This window comes from Daphnia pulicaria, unplaced genomic scaffold (genome assembly GCF_021234035.1).
Source record: "Daphnia pulicaria isolate SC F1-1A unplaced genomic scaffold, SC_F0-13Bv2 h1tg000194l, whole genome shotgun sequence".
Classification (NCBI taxonomy): domain Eukaryota; kingdom Metazoa; phylum Arthropoda; class Branchiopoda; order Diplostraca; family Daphniidae; genus Daphnia; species Daphnia pulicaria.
The window spans coordinates 1-7,500 of NW_025804876.1; the positions used below are offsets into that span (position 1 = coordinate 1).

Consider the following 7,500-nt stretch of genomic DNA (forward strand, 5'->3'; position numbering starts at 1 on the left):
GCGAGAGAGGAGTGAGCGAGACCCGTCGATTCGAAAAGAGAAGCCGTCACACCGTCGAGGCGTGGCGGCTCTCAAGTGGGTTGGTCGGGCGTGTCGTGATGACTCGCGACCGTAAAAAATTCCCACTCAAATTCTCCCATTTCCGACGACGGTGTTTGGCAACGACTCTCTCGCCCGGCCTCTGGTCGGCGCGAGAGAGGAGTGAGCGAGACCCGTCGATTCGAAAAAAAGCCGTCACACCGTCGAGGCGTGGCGGCTCTCAAATGGGTTGGTCGGGCGTGTCGTGATGACTTGCGACCGTAAAAAATTCCCACTCGTCGAAAATTTTCTAAGTCCCAACTTTGAAAACGACGGTTCCTGAAAGTCGGCTGGCGGTTGGATGGGGCAATGTCCCCGTCCAATCGCTAAAAATGAGCCGGAAAACGGAGACATTATGCGGCGGAACATTAGTGGTTTTCCTTAGTATAGAAGAGGTCTCGATTCCTAAACTCGGAAAAATTTTCAGAGTCCCAAAAATTTTCGAAGTGTCGAATAGTTTGGTTTCTCGAATTGAAAATTTTTTTCAAATTTGCGACATTACGACAAGCAGCGATTGTAAAGCCCGGTCCAAATTTTTCAAACGAGTCTTACTTCTTGTTAGTCCGCCTGGCCGATACCAAAGAATGGCCGACCGTCGACTATCGGGCGAATAGACGGGTGAAAGAAATAAAGTCGAAGCCGGTGGTTGGATAGATATCGAAGGGAAGGCGAAAGAGGCGAAAAGGAAAGCGCGAAATTTCTTTAGTAGCTTCGACGCAAAAACTTTGGTATCGACGGGGAGCTTTGGGAAATGAAACGAAGACGCAGAATGGGAAGTTGTCCGGTTCGGCGTTAGTTGTAGTTTCATTTCCACCGTAGCTGAGCTCCTTTCCGCCCGCCACTTCACATGATTTTAGTTTCGATTCCGTTCGATCGCGCTTGCACTGTCTTTGTTTTTTTTTCACTGCTTGGATCGCGGCTTTGCTCTAACCAGTTTAGCCCCATGCGATCAAAAAGTCTTAAAAAAAAAAACCGTTGAACGGAGACGAACTCGATGAGCTGTCGGTGTGTGAAATATCATTCCTTCGGTAAAACCGTTTTCGAAATTTCCGATGGTCGGTATATGTAAAAATATATCCGAACCGCGATGTGGACGGGAATTCAAACGCCCGCTTCACCGATTGGTGCGACAGCTGAGAAGCTCGTCACTCGATCCAACGACTCTTGGTCGAAAAGTTCAGAAGAGGTGCGCGCGTCAAACATTTTTTTGGTTTCGGACGTTTCGTTTCTTCGGCACGTGTGGTTTGTCTGTGGCCGTCTGTGAGAGAAATCGGACGCTTGTTCTTTGTTATTTTACCGTAACAAGACAAGACGGGAAAGATTCTTTCTTCCAAACTTACGGCATCATAACCATCAGCGTTTACCGTCAGCGACGATACGGAAGAGAAAAGAAAATGGTGCGCGTCTTTTCACTTTTTGACACCGTATCAAAAAAAAATTACCGTTCAGGCGGAAATGTGTGTGTGTGTGTGTGAGCCGAGAGATAAAAAATAAAAAAGCCACCAAACAGAACGCTTTCAAATTATTTCGTGCGGCGTGCGCATATTTCACATTTTGCCGTTTGACGGAAGCTCGTTGTGTGGAACACAGAAGTGGAGATGGACGGAGTTGAAGGGGGGCGAAGACGGCCCGGTCGGACAAAGTCAAGAGATTGAAATATACGAGAGAATTGGGTGGAAGTGATGGCAAATCTATAAAATTCAAAAATCGGATGAGATGCGAGGACCGCAAAATGTGGCGTCGACTCTGACTCTCTTTTACTACGAACTTCCCTTCGACGGAAGATATCGAGAGCTGAGCTGAGCGCCCGCTGAGTATGGCCGGCGTAATTACAAACGAGTTACGGTTGGAGCTATATCGATTGTACGTATCCCGAACGTTCATCGAACAAGCCAGATCAACTCGGCGCCCGGTAAGATGTACGCTCAGTTATGGCCATGACACACGAAGGGAGAATTCAAACGGCTGTGAGTGTACGGCCCGCCCGGAGTTGTGTGTAGGCAGTGACCTCTCAAGAAAAAACGTAAAAAAATTTTTTTTGACAGTCACCGGTCTGCGACAAGTAATCAGTACGAAACTTGGGTGCAATGCAAAAAACATTTTGAGAATCCTTGCTTGACAACAACGAATCTAACACGATAAAAAAACGATCCCCATCGGTGTACCGCTTGCTTTTCTCGCGCTTCGGCGCAGAATCGCTTATTCAGCTGCCCTTGGAATATGTTCGTTTCGTGCATACTTGATCTCGGTCATTCTTCGGTGAACTCTTAAAGAATTGCGCACTTTTATAGGGGTAGTCTGGTTGCTTGTCTCGACTTGAAATGATTTGTTTTTTTCCGCCCATGACTTTCTATACGATGCCTCTATGCTGGCCTCTGACCGCGGTTGTTCCGAGTTTTCTCTTTCTCTTCGAAAGTCTTTGCGGAAAATTCTGCCTCGTGTGACCGTTGAGCGGTGAGGTGTGTGTGTGTGTGTGTGTCGTGCGGGGTGATGCGAGAGTGTGCCTCGGCGGTGGAAAAATAAAAATAAAACTCTGAGCCCACAAAAATTTAAAAGATGTATGCTTGTCAGCTTAGTAAAGCAGGCTTGACTTATGAGCATACAGCACGCCACATATGACCGTCGAAAACCGTAATACGGGAAAAAAAGTTGATGAATATATCAAGACCGGTCGAATGAATCCGATTCACTTTGGGCTCATAGACCGTTGAATGGTCTTTGACTTTGGAAATTGAAATGAAAAAAATCCAACAAACGGATCGGATCGGTGTTTCTCTTCACTGGGACTCGCTGTGACACGCCAGGCGTTGCGATCAAAAATTTTAGTTTCCGAAGAAAAAGAAAAAAAACGAAAAACGTGTTGATTTGGTGTGTGTTTGGTGATGCGTGGGCGAAATAAAAACCCGCAACTCGCCGGATGCATATCAAACAAACATACACGAAATACCTGGTTGATCCTGCCAGTAGCATATGCTTGTCTCAAAGATTAAGCCATGCATGTCTAAGTACAAGCCGCTAGACGGCGAAACCGCGAATGGCTCAATAAATCAGTTATGGTTCCTTAGATCCACTCCATCCTACTTGGATAACTGTGGTAATTCTAGAGCTAATACATGCACTCGAGCCTCGACTGCGGGCTTTCGGGCTCGCAGAAGAGGTGCTTTTATTAGATCAAAACCAGTCGGGGCCGGGCTTTCGGGCTCGCGCACCGTACCAATTTTGGTGACTCTGGATAACTTCACGCCGATCGCACGGCCTTCGCGCCGGCGACGTATCTTTCAAATGTCTGCCTTATCAACTGTCGATGGTAGGTTACGCGCCTACCATGGTTGCAACGGGTAACGGGGAATCGGGGTTCGATTCCGGAGAGGGAGCCTGAGAAACGGCTACCACATCCAAGGAAGGCAGCAGGCGCGCAAATTACCCACTCCCGGCACGGGGAGGTAGTGACGAAAAATAACGATACGGGACTCTTCCGAGGCCCCGTGATTGGAATGAGTACACTTTAAATCCTTTAACGAGGAACCATTGGAGGGCAAGTCTGGTGCCAGCAGCCGCGGTAACTCCAGCTCCAATAGCGTATATTAAAGTTGTTGCGGTTAAAAAGCTCGTAGTCGGATGTCTGTCTTCGGCCGGGCGGCGCCGCTCTGAATCAAGGGTGTTGCGTTTCACGCTCTGGGAGCCCGGGTGTCAAAGCCCGACTCTCTTCACGGTCGGACAACATCGCCGGAGTGGTGGTCGGTGCGTCGTTGTTGTATCTGCGGCCAGAGTTGGAAAGTTCTTTCGGGTTCTTTTTTAAATTTTGGTCGTAGTTGACTCGATTCGCTCCACCCAGTCAATCGTTCGGGGTGCCCTTCACCGGGTGTCTCGGGCGGCCGGCAACGTTTACTTTGAACAAATTAGAGTGCTCAAAGCAGGTGTATCCCAACGCCTGAATATCGCAGCATGGAATGATGGAATAGGACCTCGGTCCGATTTTGCTGGTCTTTTACTTTTGGACCCGAGGTAATGGTCAATAGAGACGGACGGGGGCATTCGTACTGCGGCGACAGAGGTGAAATTCTTGGACCGCCGCAAGACGAACAACAGCGAAGGCATTTGCCAAGAATGTTTTCCTTGATCAAGAACGAAAGTTAGAGGTTCGAAGGCGATCAGATACCGCCCTAGTTCTAACCATAAACGATGCCAACCAGCAATCCGTCGGAGTTACTCCAATGACTCGACGGGCAGCTTCCGGGAAACCAAAGTCTTTGGGTTCCGGGGGAAGTATGGTTGCAAAGCTGAAACTTAAAGGAATTGACGGAAGGGCACCACCAGGAGTGGAGCCTGCGGCTTAATTTGACTCAACACGGGAAACCTCACCAGGCCCGGACACTGGAAGGATTGACAGATTGAGAGCTCTTTCTTGATTCGGTGGGTGGTGGTGCATGGCCGTTCTTAGTTGGTGGAGCGATTTGTCTGGTTAATTCCGATAACGAACGAGACTCTAGCCTGCTAAATAGGTGACGGGTTTTATCAATTGAAACCGAAGGGAGTACGGAGGCGTCGGGATCAGGTGGCGGCGATTCGGGTCTCGGTGGGACTGGTTCCTTTAGTGAGGCAATCTCTCGGCTTGGTTTCGTTGTGCTTTGTTCGTCGGGTGTACGGCCTTCACGGGTTGGTTGCCTGGCGGATGAGGTATGGCGGGGCTTTGTCGGGAATGTCTCGCGGGGGCTGGCTCTATTGTTATTCGGTCGTCGTCATCCCCGGCGATACCTTCTGCTCTCGCGTCCGTCACGCAGTCTTCTTAGAGGGACAAGCGGCGTCCAGCCGCGTGACAGTGAGCAATAACAGGTCTGTGATGCCCTTAGATGTCCTGGGCCGCACGCGCGCTACACTGAAGGAATCAGCGTGTTTCACTCTCCCTGTCCGAAAGGACCGGGTAACCGCTGAACCTCCTTCGTGGTTGGGATTGGGGACTGCAATGATCCCCATGAACCAGGAATCCCTAGTAGGCGCGGGTCACTAGCCCGCGTCGATTACGTCCCTGCCCTTTGTACACACCGCCCGTCGCTACTACCGATTGAATGATTTAGTGAGGCCTTCGGACGGGCTTGTCGGGGTGCCGTCGAGTGGGGAGCAATCTCTGCCCGTGCGGTGCCTACCAACGGCGAGACTGAAAGATGGTCGAACTTGATCCTTTAGAGGAAGTAAAAGTCGTAACAAGGTTTCCGTAGGTGAACCTGCGGAAGGATCATAAACGAACAAGACAAATGTTTTGCGCATATGGCTTTGGTTGAGCACGAAACAACTAAAAGTTGCAAAACAAAAAAAACCCCATCAAAAGTCTTTCGGCGTAAGACATCGTATGAACTATGTGTGGGTTGACGGAAGAAAATCATTTATTTTGAACGGGTATCAGGCGCTCTGATGCGCGGTGGTTTAAAGCGGATTCGCCTTTTCAAATTGATTTTTCTTTCCTCTCGGCTCAAAAAAAAACACAAAGTCTTTCGATTTGGTCTATGGCCGTGAGCAAATTCTTCCTGCTTCGATGGTGAATGTCTCTATAGATTCATTCGACCTTTAGCGGCGCTCACAGTGTTGACGTTAGTAGAGTGAAGAATACGATAGCCCGCCTGGGCCGCGAGTACCGAAGGAACAATAAAGGAGATTTTATAAAGTCTTAGTCCCTAAATCAAACACTTTGAAAAATAAAAACTCGGTGGATGGAGAGTCGGAAAAAAAAAAAAAAAACATCAAGATTTTGAACGGGTATCAGGCGCTCTGATGCGCGGTGGTTTAAAGCGGATACGCCCAATCGAAATTGTTTTTTTTTTGTTTCTCTCTTCGTCTTCGGGATTTTTTGATTCTCGGTGGGGGACGAAAGTGTGAGACTTTACTCTGGACGTTCTTTTCGGGCGTAGATACTCGTGGTTGCGTGCGTGTGCGTCGTATAGACTAACACTCCAAAGCCCGACACTATGCCGTTGAAAACCGAATGTTTTTTAAGCTTGCCCTTCGCCCTCTCGATGAAGTAGGAAGAATTCAAAATCACAATAACACACTAAACCCAAATTCTAGTACGAGTGTTTATCGGAACATTTTCTTTCTGGCTTTCTTTCTCCGCCCTCGCATTCATTTGCTTGGGCGGGTTGGAGAAAAAGAGAGAAGAAAACGAATATGTCGTTTTATATACGACCCTGAACGGTGGATCACTAGGCTCGTGGATCGATGAAGAGCGCAGCAAAGTGCGCTAATCCATGCGAACTGCAGAACACATGGAGCATCGAAATCTTGAACGTAAATGGCGGCCCAGCTTCTCGCTCGGGCCACATCTGACTGAGGGTCGGTCGAATGATGAACGAACAGAGATTTTTTCAGTCTTGGTTTTGCATGTTGGGTCGCGGCGAGATTTATTTTTCACCCGGCCTGACCGCATAAAAGCTCCCGAATCTCTAACGTCTGGGTGCCGCGCGACTTAAGTGTCCGCGATGCCTCAAATACAAAAAAGGGGGAAAAATAAAAGAAGGTTCGCCCTGTTTTGTTTTTTTCCTCTCTATTCAAAAGAAACCTTTTTCGATGGCAAAACAGATGGGAAATTTTTGAGCCAACTCAAAAAAAAATTTTAGAAATAAACACATCTTCTCGAACAAGGTGTCGGCTGCGTGTGCGCGATATACCGCTTCAACGCGAGTTTAGTTGTGTGTGTGCGCCGGGCGTGTCGAAGTGTCGACCACCGCGAATTATCACTCACTCTAACCGCTCGTTATGCAAGCTTGGTTCGCGCACGACGCGTTGTTTCAATACAAAAAGCCGCAGGACGCCCTGTCACTTTTCGTAAATTAATTTTTGCGAATAACGAGAGACTCGCTTTATTTCGAAAAAAAAAAATTTGAACCGGCAATTATTCAATCTTTCCCGGCTTTAAAACGCCAAAGTCTGCCGAGCTAGATAAAGTGTTGTCTCCTTTTGAAAACAAACAATTCATTCTGACCTCAGTTTAGATGAGACTACCCGCTGAACTTAAGCATATCAGTAAGCGGAGGAAAAGAAACTAACAAGGATTCCCTTAGTAGCGGCGAGCGAACAGGGATGAGCCCAGCACCGAACCTCGCGCCCGGTTGAGCGGGTGCCGAGGAATGTGGTGTTCGGGAGGATCGTGCGCGTCTGTCCGGTATCTATCGTCCAAGTCTCCATGAACGGGGCGAGCAACCCACAGAGGGTGTCAGGCCCGTAGATAAGACGAGCCGAGACCGTGCATCGGATCCCTTCCCAAGAGTCGGGTTGCTTGAGCGTGCAGCCCTAAGCGGGAGGTAAACTCCTTCTAAGGCTAAATATCGCCACGAGACCGATAGCGAACAAGTACCGCGAGGGAAAGTTGAAAAGAACTTTGAAGAGAGAGTTCAAGAGTGCGTGAAACCGTTCAGGGGGTTAAACGGGTGG

The 7,500-nt window shown here is 48.7% G+C and overlaps 3 non-coding genes across 3 annotated transcripts in view; all 3 read left to right on the forward strand.

Moving 5' to 3' along the window:
• Window positions 1-3,022: 3,022 nt before the first annotated feature.
• Window positions 3,023-5,317, forward strand: LOC124319764. The gene has a single exon (XR_006913455.1). It is a non-coding gene; the product is annotated as a small subunit ribosomal RNA (ribosomal RNA).
• Window positions 5,318-6,253: 936 nt separating this feature from the next.
• Window positions 6,254-6,406, forward strand: LOC124319762. The gene has a single exon (XR_006913453.1). It is a non-coding gene; the product is annotated as a 5.8S ribosomal RNA (ribosomal RNA).
• A 641-nt stretch (window positions 6,407-7,047) lies between these two features.
• Window positions 7,048-7,500, forward strand: part of LOC124319766 — a 4,578-nt gene continuing 4,125 nt past the window's right edge. Inside the window, exon 1 of the ribosomal RNA XR_006913457.1 lies at window positions 7,048-7,500. This exon is cut by the window's right edge and continues 4,125 nt beyond it. This is a non-coding gene — a ribosomal RNA (large subunit ribosomal RNA).